This window comes from Ovis canadensis, chromosome Y (genome assembly GCF_042477335.2).
Source record: "Ovis canadensis isolate MfBH-ARS-UI-01 breed Bighorn chromosome Y, ARS-UI_OviCan_v2, whole genome shotgun sequence".
Lineage (NCBI taxonomy): Eukaryota > Metazoa > Chordata > Mammalia > Artiodactyla > Bovidae > Ovis > Ovis canadensis.
Window position 1 is genome coordinate 5,439,528 of NC_091271.1, and position 16,007 is coordinate 5,455,534.

At 47.3% G+C, this 16,007-nt stretch overlaps 1 protein-coding gene across 43 annotated transcripts in view; it reads left to right on the plus strand.

Moving 5' to 3' along the window:
- LOC138431407 (uncharacterized) overlaps positions 1–16,007 on the plus strand; it is a 332,640-nt gene that overhangs the window by 19,435 nt on the left and 297,198 nt on the right. Inside the window, exons 3-4 of one of the 43 annotated variants that reach the window (XR_011446027.1) lie at positions 1,301–1,536; positions 1,828–2,195. The exons of 41 other annotated variants lie outside the window; for them this stretch is intronic. The gene's annotated coding sequence lies outside the window, so the exon portion shown is untranslated. Of the gene's footprint in view, positions 1–1,300; positions 1,537–1,827; positions 2,196–16,007 lie in introns of those variants that run through there. One more of the 43 variants, XR_011446036.1, reaches the window with a different exon arrangement.

The window sequence follows — 16,007 nt, forward strand, 5'->3', positions numbered from 1 at the left end:
GTCAGCATTTGTTTCTCCTCATTCATGCAGACTGTTTGGTTCAAATCCAGGAAGTGCCACATATAGCTGTGTGACCTTGGGAAGGTTACTTAACCTCTCTGTTTTTTTAGTTCCTTACATTATACATTATGGATAACATAATGTAATTAACACCTAAATTATAGAATGTGTGTGAGGCTGAGTGAGTTAATATATATAAGGAGCCTAGAATTCTGTCACATAGAACCGTTTCACTATTGCACTGACATTGTTTTTTACCATAACAATATTAACACTAGAAATATTTAATTTACCAGGCAAATAATCGATAAATTGTTAATATGTATAAGAAGATATTATTATGCTTAAAATTTTAAATAGTTCTGAATCCAGATAAGTTAATATATACAAAGAGTGTACAATACCTTTGGTCACATAGTAACTATTTTATTGTTATCCTTAACTATAATAATCTTATACATAATAATCTTAACATTGAGAACACTTAGATTACTGGATCCAACTACCATTTGAATGGTTTTGATTATTTTTAATGTTTTCAGTATGTATAAAAACCTGAATTATCAAAATGAGAGTGAAATTAAATGGTTCCTTTGGAAATGCAGTAATTTAGAGTACCTTTCCTCTCTAGATGAAAAATGTATCCTCAAGAAATCCAGTTCCTTGGAACTGAGTATATTTTAAAATTCTAACTCATTTTCCTTGCAATTTATAGATCTAGCATTATTAAAATATTCATATCTTCGAGCTAATGTGGCATAACAAATTTAATTTGCACAACAAAGATGACATGAATAGAACATGATCTATAATCACTTTTTTTCAGCCTCACGCTGCAGGCACTTCATCAGGAAGAGGGACAAGTCAGATATATTTTGTAGCTCTATAAAACCTTCCGAATAAACTCTTAGAAAGTGATGCAGTAATACAGTTTGAAACAAAACATTTTGTATCGTTTTCACGGTGTCTCAGTTGAGTAAGGTACCACCGGCTGTCCTTGACAGGGTTGTTTGACATGTATGGGGGTGTTTTGTGATATTTTCACTGAGGAGCCTCTACCAAGCAGTATAATCTGATATTGTGAAGGAGGGATGGAGGAGAAATGGGGGGAAGAACCACAGGCTGCAATGCTGGTCCAAGGGCAGCTCCAGGGCAGACATGACCAGACCCATGTACTGCTGAGCCTGGTCTACCTCTGGCTGGGGAGCTCCCTCAAAGAGTGCAGCCTCCAGAAACCCGGGCGCAGACCCCAGGGGCTGCCGCTGGAGGCCCGTAGCCCAGTGTGCTCCTTGCTGCACAGGTCGGGACACAGGTTCTTCCTCGAAGGCAGATGTGAGCTGCGCATCTGAGGCCTCTCTCCTCTGGGTTCCGAATCCAGCTGAGCATCTGCGTAGAGTCTGATCGTTTGCCCTTTGTACCAGACACGTCCAGGGTTCAACACGGACCCACGTCTGGGGTGTCCACTTGCACAGAGCGTCTTCTCTGAGGATGACTCACATTGCCTTCTGGTTTTGGGGGAGCATGTGTGAGAGGCGGGTAAGGATTAGCTAAGGGGGTTTTACGGTGATCAATCTTGTCTCTCTGAAGGGCTCTGCCTGTGGCACTGAATGTTATTATTAGTTCTGGTGGGGGAAGGAGGGGGAGGGGAGGAGGAGGAGGGGGAATTATAGCAGTAAAAGCAGGCGGTGAAGGGAGTCATGGTAATAACAGCAACAGTAATAACATTGTTACTATTTTTTGGACCTGCTGCGGAGGTTTGCCCTGTGAAATGTGACGCAATATTTGTACCACTGCTGCAGAGCAAGTATCTGTGTTTTTTAATTTTAGAGATGATACCTGCAGAGGTTAAGTAACTTGCCCCAGTTTATCAAGCCAGTGAATGACAGATGTGAAATCCAGACCCATGTGATGGGGATCCCCAGGCGTGTGCTCCTAACCTCCACGTTTCTAATCAAGATGTGGGCGTGATTACTCTATACGCTCTTCGTGTGAGATGCCTGGTGCCTGTGTGCGTCATCATCTCTGAAAGCCGAATATCTTCACCCGTAGAAAGTCAATAATCGTAATAACCAACCTAACTTTCTCATAGAGTTAATGCAAAGAAGAAAAGATACTGTTGAAAGAGTGTTTTTGTAAAGGGAAAATGTTTTGGTAAAGTGTAAACTCTTCGTAAATACACATTGGTTATTACTGTACTGTTGGTTATTATTGTGCTGCTGTGAAATTTTTTGTGTTCTGGAAAGGAGAGTAGTTTGCAGTTGACCATAGCAAAGGTGAGAGAGCTTCATGCTCAGGAAGGATCCCAGAGTTTAGAGAGCTGGAAGGTCTTTGGAGGATGTCCAGGTCAATGGTTCCCTGTTGCATTGCCTATTTATATCGCCTGGGGGAACCTTTTAAAAATCGATGCTCAAGATTCATTCCAGTTTCAGAAATCTCATTTCACTGGTCTGGAGTAGAGCTTAGACAGCTCAGTATACACATAAGCATATGTGTTTGTACATGTAAATGTGTGTATGCCGATGTAGTATTGGTAAAGCACATATACACACACAAGCATAGTGTGTGTATGCATGGGCACACTTGTGTGTGTTCACCCACGATGATTCTACTGCGTAGTTGGGGGCAAGAATGGCTGAACAGAACTCACAACCTTCTTTCTAGTAATCATGGTTCAGTTCAGTCGCTCAGACGTGTCCGACTCTTTGCGACCCCACGGACTGCAGCACGCCAGGCCTGCCTGTCCATCACCAACTCCCAGAGTTTACTCACACTCACATCCATTGAGGCGGTGATGCCATCCAACCATCTCATCAGTAATCATGGTAGCCTCTTGTTTACCCAGAATGGTTACAGCCGACACCCCCTGCCCAGGTCCCAGCCGATAAGCCCACCCCCTTCCTCTCTCGGGTGTCCTGGTCTGGATGATAAATTATGCCATCCTCTGGTGGCTCAGATGGTAAAGAATCTGCCAGCCAATACAGGAGATGGGGGTTCAGTCCCTGGGTTGGGAAGAGCCCCTGGAGAAGGGCATGGCAACCCACTCCAGTGTTCTTGCCTGGAGAATCCCATGGACAGAGGAGCCTGGCGGGCTACAGTCTTGGGGTCACAAACAGTCAGAGGTGACTGAGCAGCTGAACGCACTGCTGAGGAGGAATTAAGACTTGAGGGGGCTATTTTCCTTCCAAAGGGAATTGAGCAGAATGCCCTCCTTGGGCTTTCAAGGGTTGCTTTGCAGTCATGTTCAACACCATATGAGTAAGCATGCTTCTTAAGAGTCTTAAGATGAGAGAATTTCTCTTCTGTTAAAGTCTTCTTTTAAAATTGATTTTATTTTTTGGCTGCACCGTGCAAGGCATGTTGGATCTTAGTTCCCTGACCAGGGATTGAACCCGTATCCCCTGCATTGAGAATCTTACCCACTGGACCCCCAGGGAAGTCCCCAAGCTAAGAGAATTTCTTACTTTTGCTGTGATAGTAAAAGTTGTTTACAATAGAACTATACTGTGTTTCCATGTGGCCCACCTAAGTTTCACAGTCCTGAAGTCTCTCATCTCTGATTCATGCATGTAGGGCACATGTCATCACTGTTTCAGTTCCCGAAAGTGCCTTCTCATGAATGGTAGCAATTGTTACTTAGGGAATTAAATTTTGGAAACAGATCAACAGCTTTACCAACTGTCTCGGTTCTACTTCTCTGAGTATCATGCAGGGCAGTGTGGACCTGCTGGGTATGACATGCCTGATGACAATATTTATGAGACCTTTGTCCAAAAGAAAATTTGATGTTGACCCAGAAATCTGAGCGCTAAAGAACTGATGCTTTTGAACTGTGTTGTTGGAGAAGACTCTTGAGAGTCCCTTGGACAAACAAGGAGATCAAACCAGTCAATCCTAAAGTAAATAAGTCCTGAATAGTCATTGGAAGGATTGATGCTGAAACTGAAGCTCCAGTACTTTGGCCATCTGATGTGAAGAGCTGACTCATTGGGAAAGACCCTGATGCTGGGAAAGATTGAAGGTGGGAAGAGAAGGGGGTGACAGAGGATGAGACAGTTGGATGGTATCACCAACTCAATGGACATGAGTTTGGGTAATGGCTCAGAGGTTAAAGCGTCTGCCTCCAATGCGGGAGACCTGGGTTCGATCCCTGGGCTGGAAAGATCTGGAGAAGGAAATGGCAACCTACTCCAGTATTCTTGCCTGGAGAATCCCATTGACGGAGGAGCCTGGTGGGCTACAGTCTGTGGGATCACAAAGAGTCGGACATGACCGAGCGACCCAGCAACAACAACAACAACAAATCTGACGTGTAGTTGATTCTGACAGGTCTTTTTGGTGTCTTCTTGGTTGAGACTTTCTCAGCCAAGGTCACATCTGATTTGTCATTAAGGTCTGCATAGCCCAGACTGTACACACCCCAGAATAACTCAGATACTTCTCAGCCAGTAGGCTGGCTTTTAGGGGATACACAGGAAGTCTCTCTTCAGTACAGCTGTGAGTCCATGGATGTGGGCCCTTTTTTAAAATTTGTTTTGGCTGTACTGGGTCTTTATTTACCACACATGGGATCTTATTTATTAGTTGCTGCACATGAAATTTTACTTGTGGCATGTATGGGACCTGGTTTCCTGACCGGGAATCTAACCCCAGTCCCCTGCATTGGGAATGCAGAGTCTTAGCCACTGGACCATCAGCGAAGTCCTAGCACATTTCTGTAATAATAGTAATCAAGCATTTCTCCTCACCCGTGGGCATATCGTCCTGGAATGAGCCAGTCACTAACTAGTGCAGCTCTCGGAAAGTGAAATGTTTCTCTTGAAATTGGTCAGAGTGAAATCAAAGATGGAAGATGTTCCCGTCAATCACCATTAACGGCTTCGCTTCCTTGAGGTTACAGCTAACACCTGCTTCGAATGCTCATCTGTGACAGCTGAATCGTCACCCCCAAGATAAGAGAACTCTAAGCCTTCCCGAGTCCGTTAGATTTTCAGTGTGTCTTTAGTACATAAAGGTATCCGTTTCTGGGCATTGCATCACCTACGTGGTCAAAAAAAAAAAAAAGAGCTGTGTGTCGAATTGGACTCCCACGCAGGTGGTGCTTTTCGTAATACCAAGCAGCTTCTGGTTTTCCTGTGTGCATTCAAGGGAACCATAAACCACCTGGCTGAGTTGAGTTGTGCCTATCCATAAAGCACCAGGCGGCCCCAGGACACCAGCTCTGCTTGCTAATCAAAAGGGATATTGTCTTCGTGCCGGCTTAATGCAGAGATTGATAAGGGTATACAGGTGCGGTGGGACTAGGCAAGTTTTATACCCACGCCAGCTTCTATGCCTCTGCAGCTCGCTATGTGTGCAGACCACTTTGGGGGTTTTTCCCTCCAAGGATAAATCACTGCCTTTAATCTCGTTATCATTTGTACATCACTGAGGTGTTGTGCTCTGATTACAAGATGAATGACAGTCTTCCGTTTGGGACTCAAAAGTGGCAGATGATTCAAGGCCCACCTGGCAACTTTTGACTTTAGGAAATGTGCCCCTCCCTTCCTACCCACCCCTCTCCTGCCACACACACACACACACAAACCCAGCATGCACTTAGCTCCCTGATTTCCAAAACATCAACATTAAAAAAAAGAAATTTGGAATTATGTTGCAATCCCTAAGGAGACTGTAGAGGGAGCTCTCCCTGGAATTAGCCCTGGGCAATACCTGCGGCAGGGTTGACCACCGCACCTAGCCTTTTTTTTTTTTTTTTTTCCCAGAGCTCTTTTTTTCTGCTTTTCTGCTTAAAGGAGGGGGCTTCGTATCCATTCTCCTCCCCCATCCCTTGTAAAGGAAATCTTGCAAATAACTCGTTTCATAGCTTACCGAAAGTAAAGTCAGTCGTGTCCGAATCTCTGTGACCTCATGGACTGTAGCCTACCAGGTTCCTCCATCCATGGGATTTTCAAGGCGACAGTACTGGAGTGGGTTGCTATTTCCTTCTCCGGGGGATCTTCCCAACCCAGGGATCAAACCCGGCTCTCCTGCATTGTAGGCAGATGCTTTACCATCTGAGCCACCAGGGAAGCTTACCAAAAGCAGTGACTTTTTCATATGACTTGCATCACGATGATTATGTATTTCTGGTTTTCGAAAAACAGGAGCGACTTGAGCATGTGAATAACCTTGGACAAGCAGTATGAGTGTTTCACAATAATATATTGTGCGTAAGCTGCAGTGAAAGAAGTGTTAGTTGTCTAGTACGTTTCATCTCAATATTGTTTGCTGTATTCAGCTCAGTTCAGTCGCTCAGTTGTGTCCGCCTCTTTACGACCCCATGGACTGCAGCACGCCAGGCCTCCCTGTCCTTCACCATCTCCCGGAGTTTACTCAAACTCATGTCCATCGAGTGGGTGATGCCGTCCAACCATCTCATCCTCTGTCGTCCCCTTCTCCTCCCGCCTTCAGTCTTTCCCAGCATCAGGGTCTTTTCCAAGGAGCCAGCTCTTCACATTAGTTGCATTATTTCTATATTTTGGTTCTTCTGTATATTTTTTTTATCTAAAAAAAGCAAAAAAGATGTATTTTTGGAGTAGGTGGTTTTGACTGTTGCCTGCCAGCCTCCTCTGTCCATGGGATTCTCCAGGCAAGAACCCTGGGCTGGGTTGCCTTTCCCTTCTCCAGGGGATCTTCCCAAACTGGGGATCGAAACTCGGGTCTCCCACATTGCAGGCAGACTCTTTACCATGTGAACCACCACGGAATTCCCAAGGACGACAGCAAAAAAAAGACGTATTTTGGGAGTAGGTGGTTCTGTTGTCCAGTTCTAGTTTATCCAGGGGACCAGTTGTGGCTTGCGAGTTCTGGTTCCCTGCGTAGGGACTGAACCTGGGCCGCCTGCCGTGGGAATGCAGTCTTAGTTACTGGACCTGCAGGGGACTCCCACGCTGATTCCTAATATTCTTCCTTCTTCTCTTCGTCTTCTGTCCGTACCCAGCCCTCCCCCCTCGTTTTCCTCTGCCTTCTGCTGCTCGTCTTTTTCCTTCGGTGCCTTCTCAGACCTGTGCTCACCCGGTCATGAGGTTTTTGCCCTATTGTTCATTAACATGCTCCCTACAATAGGAAGCTTTAGGAACTGCAGTTGAATACCTTTTTCTTTGGGCACTAGTGGTAAGGAACCCGCCTGCCAATGCAGGAGACTTAAGAAATGCAGATTCGATCCCTGGGTCAAGAAGATCCCCTGGAGGAGGGCACGGCAACCCGCTCCAGTGTTCTTGCCTGGAGAATCCCATGGGCAGAGGAGCCTGGCGGGCCACAGTCCCCGGGTCACAAAGAGTCGGACACGACTGAAGCGACTTAGTACGCACGTGCCTTTTTCTCGAGAGAAGCAAACTCAGAGTTGAAAGGAGAGGCTGCTCCTGTGTGCAGGGCACCTCCCCGTCTCAGAGAGTGCCCCAGCTGCTTTCTGCTCCGCAGGGCCCTGGGTCTCGTCTCAGCCCTTCAGGTGGACAGAGCGGGCCTCCCTTTGCAGGGAGGACTGTTCTAGCACGCCACGCTGCACTCCTCAGACCTGAAGCCTGTGCAGGAGACTGAAACGTGTGCCTAAGATCCAGTTCTCCATTTCGTAGAAACTGGGACAGGAGTCTGGGGGCCTGGCTGAAGAGCTAGAAGCCAAACGTAATCTTCGTGGGTGGACATCTTCCTGCAAATATTTACGTGGGGTTCCTACCAACATGTGAGCCACTTCGCCCCCGGCTCAGTTGCGAACTGTTGTCTCCTCAGTCGCTCGGTTGTGGATTAGGGCCTGCCAGGCTCCTCTGTCCAAGGGGTTTTCCCAGCAAGGAAACTGGAGTGGGTTGTTGCCGCGTCCTTCTCCGGGGGATCTTCTCGACCCAGGGTCAAACCCTCATCTCTGTACTGGCAGGTGGATTCTTTACCCCTGGCACCACCTGGAGTCAGGTCATTTGTTCTGCCTCCTTATCCTGTTACTGTTGAGATGCTGAGTACTTAGTACAGATAACAACAACAACAAACTCTTGAGAGAGAACAACGCTGCTGACAGGTAGGTAGCGTAGCTCACCTTCGTTTCTTTTTCATATCTGCCTGCTTTGTAACAGATGTTTCTGCATGAAATACTCTTCTGTCTCAAAGCTGAATACCTCGGCTTCATTTCCTTCTCCAAGACCATGAATTCTTTCCAAGGAAACGCTGTTTTCCGTGGTGCCTTATTGCCACGCCGCCTGCAGCTTTGTAATTTACTTCCGGTTCTCTTGCTGGATGAGAACACAGGTCCGCCGTGTGCCTCCAACTCTGTTTTTCCTGTAAATGGCTTCTCCTTCCCACCCCCCCGCCTTGTTTAATTTCTCTGCAACCAGCGCGCTCTGTACGTTTTCACGTGCGTCTCACAGTTCTCCGATTCCCCGCGTGAACCGTGGTCATCGTGATAACGAACATTTCTAACTCTGCTTCTCACATGATGCGTGCACAGGCACGTGGGGGTTCTGTGGGACGTCTGACACCGGTGAGCTTGGTTGACACCTCAACACTGGTTTCCGCTTTTTTCCCGAGTGTTTCTGGAAACTCATAAAAAAGCGCCGTGTATAGCATCATTTATTTATTTCTCCTTAGGAACCTTTTCTTTCTTTCATGCAACCCATGTCCTTGTGAGGTGGTGTCTTTGTTTAGGTGTTTCCTTATGTTTGCTTTGAAAATAAATTTGACAGACTTTTAGAAATGTTTCAGTTCAGTCGCTCAGTTGTGTCCGACTCTTGGTGACCCCATGAATCGCAGCACGCCAGGCCTCCCTGTGCACCACCAACTCCCGGAGTTCACTCAGATTCACGTCCATCGAGTCACTGATGCCATCCAGCCATCTCATCCTCTGTCGTCCCCTTCTCCTCCTGCCCCCAATCCTTCCCAGCATCAGAGTCTTTTCCAATGAGTCAGCTCTTTGCGTGAGGTGGCCAAAGTACTGGAGCTTCAGCTTTAGCATCATTCCTTCCAAAGAAATCCCAGGGTTGATCTCCTTTAGAATGGACTGGTTGGATCTCCTTGCAGTCCAAGGGACTCTTAAGAGTCTTCTCCAACACCACAGTTCAAAAGCCTAAATTCTTCGGTGCTTAGCCTTCACGGTCCAACTCTCACATCCATACATGACTACTGGAAAAACCATAGCCTGACTAGACAGACCTTAGTCGGCGAAGTAATGTCTCTGCTTTGAATATGCTATCTAGATTGGTCATAACTTTCCTTCCACGGAGTAAGCATCTTTTAATTTCATGGCTGCAGTCACCATCTGCAGTGATTTTGGAGCCCCCCAAAATAAAGTCTGACACTGTTTCCACTGTTTGCCCATCTATTTCCCATGAAGTGATGGGACCGGATGCCATGATCTTTGTTTTCTGAATGTTTAGTTGGAAAATAAAGCCCTTCATTTAATAGTCATGTTGCCAAAACAGGGGCATTTGAAACGGTGACAGCTGGCTGCAAAGAACAGTAGTTCTAGAGTTCACCATTTCACTGATGACATTTTTTTTTTTTCTGATTTCAAACCATATCTGCTAATCTAACCCTTTTCTAAGGACACACTCATGTAGACACCTTTTTTTTTTTAATGTGCCAGATGCATTCTTTATTTATTGGAGTGTAATTGCTTTACGATGTTGTGTTAGTATCCACTGTACAACACCCTGAATCAGCTGTCTGTGTACAATACCCCCTCCCTGATGGGCCTCCCACCCACCCCTCTATCCTGCCCTCTAGGTCATCACAGAGCACCAAGCTGGGCCCCCTGTATTTTACAGTAGGTTCCCACTAGCTGGCGCTTCTGTGCACATCTTGCCTTTCATCCACTTAGTCGTGTCTGACTGCGACCCCGCGGACTGCAGCACACCAGGCCTCCCTGTGCTTCAGCCTCGCCCGGGGTTTGTGCAGACTCACGTCCTTGGAGTTGGTGATGCCATCCAAGCATCTCATCCGTTTTAGACATGGTACTGTATGTGGATCAACCCTAATCTCCCAGTCTTCCCCATCCTCCCCTTCCCACCCTGTGTCCACGTGTGCGTGCGTGCTAAGTCACTTCAGTCGTGTCCACCTGTTGGTGAATCTGTGGACTGTAGCATGCCAGGCTCCTCTGTCCTTGCGGATTCCTCAGGCAAGCATACTGGAATAGGTTGCCATGTCCTTTTCCAAGGGATCTTCCCTTCTCAGGGATCAAACCCATGTCTCCTACATCTCCTGCCTTAGCAGGCAGGTTCTTTACCACTAGCGCCATCTGAAAAGTCCGCCTGTAGACAGTGTAAAAATATTATTTGCTTCCCAGCGAGGAGGTGGGACGTATACACACACACACACACACACACACACACACACACACAAATATATACACAGCTACCTTTGTATGCAGATATACCCACCCACATGCATACACGTCCGTCATACCTACATGTGTGCAAAGATTCACACGTGTGTAATAGTAATGCCTAGCTAGGCTGTGGTGTGGAGAAGGCAATGGCAACCCACTCCAGTACTATTGCCTGGAAAATCCCATGGGTGGAGGAGCCTGTTAGGCTGCAGTTGATGGGGTCACTAAGAGTCGGACATGACTGAATGACTTCACTTTCACTTTTCACTTTCATGCATTGGAGAAGGAAATGGCCACCCACTCCAGTGTTCTTGACTGGAGAATCCCAGGGACGGGGGAGCCTGGTGGGCTGCTGTCTGTGGGGTCGCACAGAGTCGGACACGACTGAAGTGACTTAGCAGCAGCAGCAGGCTGCAGTGTAATCAACCTGGCTGACCGTGGGATCCGTGTGGAGGAGAGGAAGAGCTGAAGGGCAGTGGCCAGAGGAGGGGCCACCATCCTCACACCTGTTTCTAGTTAGTTCTAGGACAGGACAGAGTGTAAAGCTAGGAGGTGGGGCCCAAGGGACAAGGGCTTTTCGGTAGCTTTAGGGGTAGAAATTGCCGTCGAATAGGGAAATCCACAAAGGTTCAGGCAAGAGAAAGCAGAAACTGAGTCCGCCTGGGAGAAGGGGAGAAGTGTGATGAGAAAGAGTCCTCATGGGTTATTGTCCAAACCAGCCATCCTGGGATTTGGGTGCATGGCCTGTTCCCAGTAGGGAACTGATTTGGAAAGAGGAAATGAAAACGCAGGTCATCAGGGAGGCTTACCTCTAAGTAGGCCCGTGGCTCAGCAGTTTCTAGAAGTTCATCATTATCGAAAAAAGAAACAAAAAAATGTGTATTCGTGAAAGAGAACACTTTTCAAAATGTGGATGGGATGATCTGGATGGAAGCAAAGAGAAAGGAAAGATGGGCAGGCTCTCGGTATGGGACGGACATCCCATGGCGTTTGATGAGGGCTGGTGGCTGAGGAAGGACCCACAGGGAGAGAAGTGAGGTTCTGTGTTCCTGTTGCCACCCTGAGGGACCCTGTTCATGCCAGTTGAGCTGCATGGCAGGTATGGGTATCAGCCTTCAGCTGCAAGGCAGAGGGCTGGGAATAGAGTGGGCTGGGCTGAGGATCGAGCTTCATTTTCAAAACGGCCCCGTGGAGGGTCACCCAGAGCTTGAATTCCAGTTGTCCATGCAGGTACCACAGCTTCAGTTCCTCATCATCTTCATGACCGGAGGAGATCAGGGCACGTGTCAAAGGAATGATCTGATGAGTGAATGAAGTCTGTATTTTCATGCCTTTTTTGTGTGTGGATTCTTTGCCATCTTTTTGGGGGTTCAAGATTCTTAAGTGCAGGACTTCCCTGGCAGTCCAGTGATTCAGAATCTGCCTGCCAGGGCAGGGGACCCAGATTTGATCCCCAGTCTGGGAACAGCTTACATGCTGTGGAGCAAAAGAAAAAAAACCCCATGTACCAGAACCTGTGAAGCCCGTGTTCTGAAAATCCGTGCTCTGCCACAACAGAAGCTGCTGCCATCAGAAGCAAAAAAGCCCCGTGCACCAGAACCTGTGAAGCCCGTATTCCGAAAGTCCGTGCTTCACCACGAGAGAAGCTCCTGCCATCAGAAGCCTGTGCTTCGGAACCAGAGTGACCCCCTCTAGTAGCGCTCTTCAACTAGAGAAAGCCCATGCACAGCCACAAAGACCCCGTACAGCCAAAAATAGAAGTGAATAAAGTCAATGCAACATTGTACTTGGGAAAACAAAAAGATGTTTTAGTGTTGTGTCCAAAAGTCCAAGGTGTTATTCCAGCTCACCCACGGAGGCTGGCGTTGCAAATACACTCCAGTGCGAGAGAGACGGGCTGGCTGAAGGCTGTCACAAGAGCTGGCCACAAGACTTCACGAGGCCAAGATTGGTGTGCTTAAACACAGCATGAGGCTTCATGGCATGAGGCGCTTCAGACAGACGGCGGCAATAAGGGCCAGGCTAACGGAACTGGGCTGCAGTCACTTCCGGCACTGGGGCACCGGGACTTTGGAGTCCCTGCTTATAGACTCCGTGATATGATGACAAGTCATCGTCTCTGCGGGCAAGCACGATGCTAGAATGGAATTTGAAGCAAGCTCCTCCGTTTCATTCCTTTGCCTCCAGGCCCTGGCCCTTCTGTTCAGACAGCACTTTGAAAAAGGACCCCCAGTCTGGTTTCTCACTCAGACTGTGGTCTGTCCACCCATCCTGCTGGGAGAACATATAATGCGTGGTGGATCCTGAAGTAGGAAAAGGCAGGCTCCGTCAGCTGGGTGTGTGATGCCCAGATGACACACGCTGGGATCCTGATAACCACCCCGATGTCAACTTTATCTCTTGCCTCACGTGTGAATCTTGTCACTCCAGCATGGTGGTATCAGCTTAGATTTTAAAGACCCACTTAGCAAAGGTGTCTGTATGTCATGGCTATGCTCTTTCCAGTAGGCATGTACGGATATAAGAGCTGGACCATAAAGAAGGCAGAGTGCCGAAGAATCGATGAAGAGCTTCAAAGAATCAAACTGTGCCACTGGAGAAGACTCCTGAGAGTCCCTTGGGCTGCAGGGTGATCAAACTGGTCAGTCTTAGAGGCAATCAACCCTGAATATTCATTGGAAGGACTGATGCTAAAGCTGAAGCTCCAGTACTTTGGCCACTGGATGTGAACAGCCAACTCACTGGAAAAGGCCTTGATTCTGGGAAAGATTGGAGGCAGAATGAGAAGAGGGCAACAGAGGATGAGATGGTTGGATGGCATCACCGATTCCATGGACCTGAGTTTGAGCAAAGTCTGCGGGATTGTGGACAGGGAAGCCTGGCGTGGTACGGTCTGTGGGCTCACAGAGAGTGGGACATGACCTGGCGACCGGACAGCAGCAAAGCAAGGGCGGAGAAATTGGTGGAAGAGACGTGAGAGTGTTGGTCGCTCAGTCGTGTCCAGCTCTCGCCATGCAGTTCTCCAGGCAAGAAGACTGGAGCGGGCTGCCATGCCCTCCTCCAGGGGGTCTTCCCCACCCAGGGGTCAAGCACGGGTCTCCTGCAGTGCAGGCAGATTCTTTACCATCTGAGCCACCAGGGAAGCCCAGAGAAACTGGTAACCAGTTATAAAAGAGAGTGGAAATAAAATCTGATGCACAATCATTACATTAAATCTCTGAACTTTTCACATTGTAAGTGAAGTAGCCATCATTTTTAATAGTTCGAATAGACCTTTTACGGGCTTCCCTGGTGGCTCAGTGGTAAAGGATCCGTCTGCTACTGCCGGTGACGTGGGTACGATCCCTGACCCAGGACGATCCCACCTGCCACGGGGCATCTAAGCCCGTGTGCCACAACTATTGAACCTGGGCTCCTCAACAGGAGAGGACACCCCAGAGAGGAGTCCATGCACCGAGATGAAGCGCAGCCCCTGGCTCTCCGAAACTGGAGAAAAGCGCCCCCCCCCCCCGGCAACGAAGACCCAGCACAGCCAAAAAGAAATAACATTAATGAATAGCTTTTTTCAGGTAGACTTTTTACAAGCCTGAAAGTTACACAACAGTACTTTTAGCGACAGAGGTGATTTGGCTCCACGTACATTTCACACAAGAGAAATTCTTTACAAATTAAGTAAAAAAAAAAAAAGGGAAAGGGCATGTGACTTGGAAATGGACGTCTTGGGTGTGGGTGCCAGGTTGACCTTTGAACTGTTGATCCTCAGCAAGTTCACTGTGACACGTGACTTTCAGCCAAACCATCCATGAAGAGGTAGCGGGAAAAGTGAGGCTTCCATGGTGTTACTTGGGGACCTTCACAGAGAGCTGATGTGTGTATGTGTGTAAGAAAGTAGCCAGCTACAGAGTTCCGTGTGAATTTAAAGATGTCATAAAAGTATATAGCCCTTGCTTTAAATCTCAATACATACCCATTTCTCTTGTAGAACTTTATTCATGAGGCATTAACATGAATAGTAATAATGATTTTATGACTCCAGTAGTAATTTTCATTTCCTTTAGTAGTAAAATTGCGTGTAGTTTTTTTTCCCCCATGTATGCCATTTGATGGTAAGACAGTAATGTTTAAGGCTTTCATAGGTTTTATAGATGATGAAGATTAGAACTCTTTTAAAAAATGATTACGTTTGTCCTTGAATAATAAAAAGGCACTGCAGTCAAATTAGTATTCGGTTGAATTTTTTTTTTTTTAATCACAACTTTCCGAGCTGTTTCCTAAAGAATCATTGAATATTTGCCACCTCTTTGGACACCCACAAAATGATATTTAGGGAAGGATTCTGTTGCAGAAGGACACGCAAGGTAAGTACCGCTGAATGGGTGTCTATAGAGCGCAGAGTATCTAGAAAACATGATACACCTGGACTTTGGATGGAGCTCAGCTTGGGAATACAGTGCAACTTTCTGCAGAAGCTGGGGAAACTTGAGACTTTGCCTTCCAACCCAGGGGGTTCAGGTTCAATCCCTGGTCAGGGAGTTAAGATCCCAGATGCCTCGTGGCCAGGAAACCAAAACATAGAACACAAGCGATATTGTAACGAAGTCAATAAAGGCTTTAAAAATAGTCCACATTAAAAAAAAAAATACTTAAAAAAATTACACGCAAGCAGTCTTTATTCCTTCAGGATGGTGTGTGTGCGCGCTCAGTTGCTTCAGTCGTGTCTGACTCAGTGCAACCCCATGGACTGTAGCCCACCAGGCTTCCTCTGTCCATGGGATTTTCCAGGCAAGAATACTGGAGTGGGTTGCCATGCCCTCCTCCAGGGGGATCTTCCCGACCGAGGCATTGAACCTGCATCCCCCGTGACTCCTGCATTGCAGGCAGTTTCTTTGCTTGCTGAGACACCAGGGAAGCCTAACTGGAACCTTGGTTAATTAATGATCCACATGCAGAGAGAACCCAGTCCATTCAGCGTAACATTCCAGGTTGCTGGAGAGCCGCAAGCCCTTGAGCAGACCCGGTGTCTTCAAGCACGAAGCTTAAAGGCAGAATAAATAGAGACGTCATCTGGATGACCATGATCTTCCAAAACCATCCAGGACTCGCAACGGCTTCTCAGAAAAGGGTGGGAAAGGAACGCGTGTCGTATTGCTGCTACGTGCCCAGAGACACGCTGGATATTGGAAATCCAGCCAAGGGGCTGGATTGCTATGACATTGCACAGATTTTTCTGGCCAGCAGTTTACATCCACCTGACTAAAAAAAACACAGACATCGTCTCAAACACAGTATACAGTGTGGCCAGGCATCGAAGACCTCCTTAGGACTTGTTCTTCCTGGAAACCATTCCTTGGGGTTTTTTCTCCAGGGCTGTGATTCTCTGCTTGACTCCAATTTTGGCAGAGTCTTTCCTTAAGCCTGTGGTGTTGGAATTAAGCTCAGGGCTGTGATGTTTGCCTTCTAAGAAGCCCTTGGCAAACACCCCCCTCTTGGTCTGTTTTCAGATTTGCTGCCTGGTTGATCTCCAAGTTAGTGAATCAGCCAGAAAGCATGTATCCTGCAATTTATAACTGGGGCCCATCTCTGGATCAAAGTTGGGCTACCAGTTTTAGAAGATTAAAGCACGTTTCACTCAGGAATGACATTTAGTTGTGCAGAATTTGTG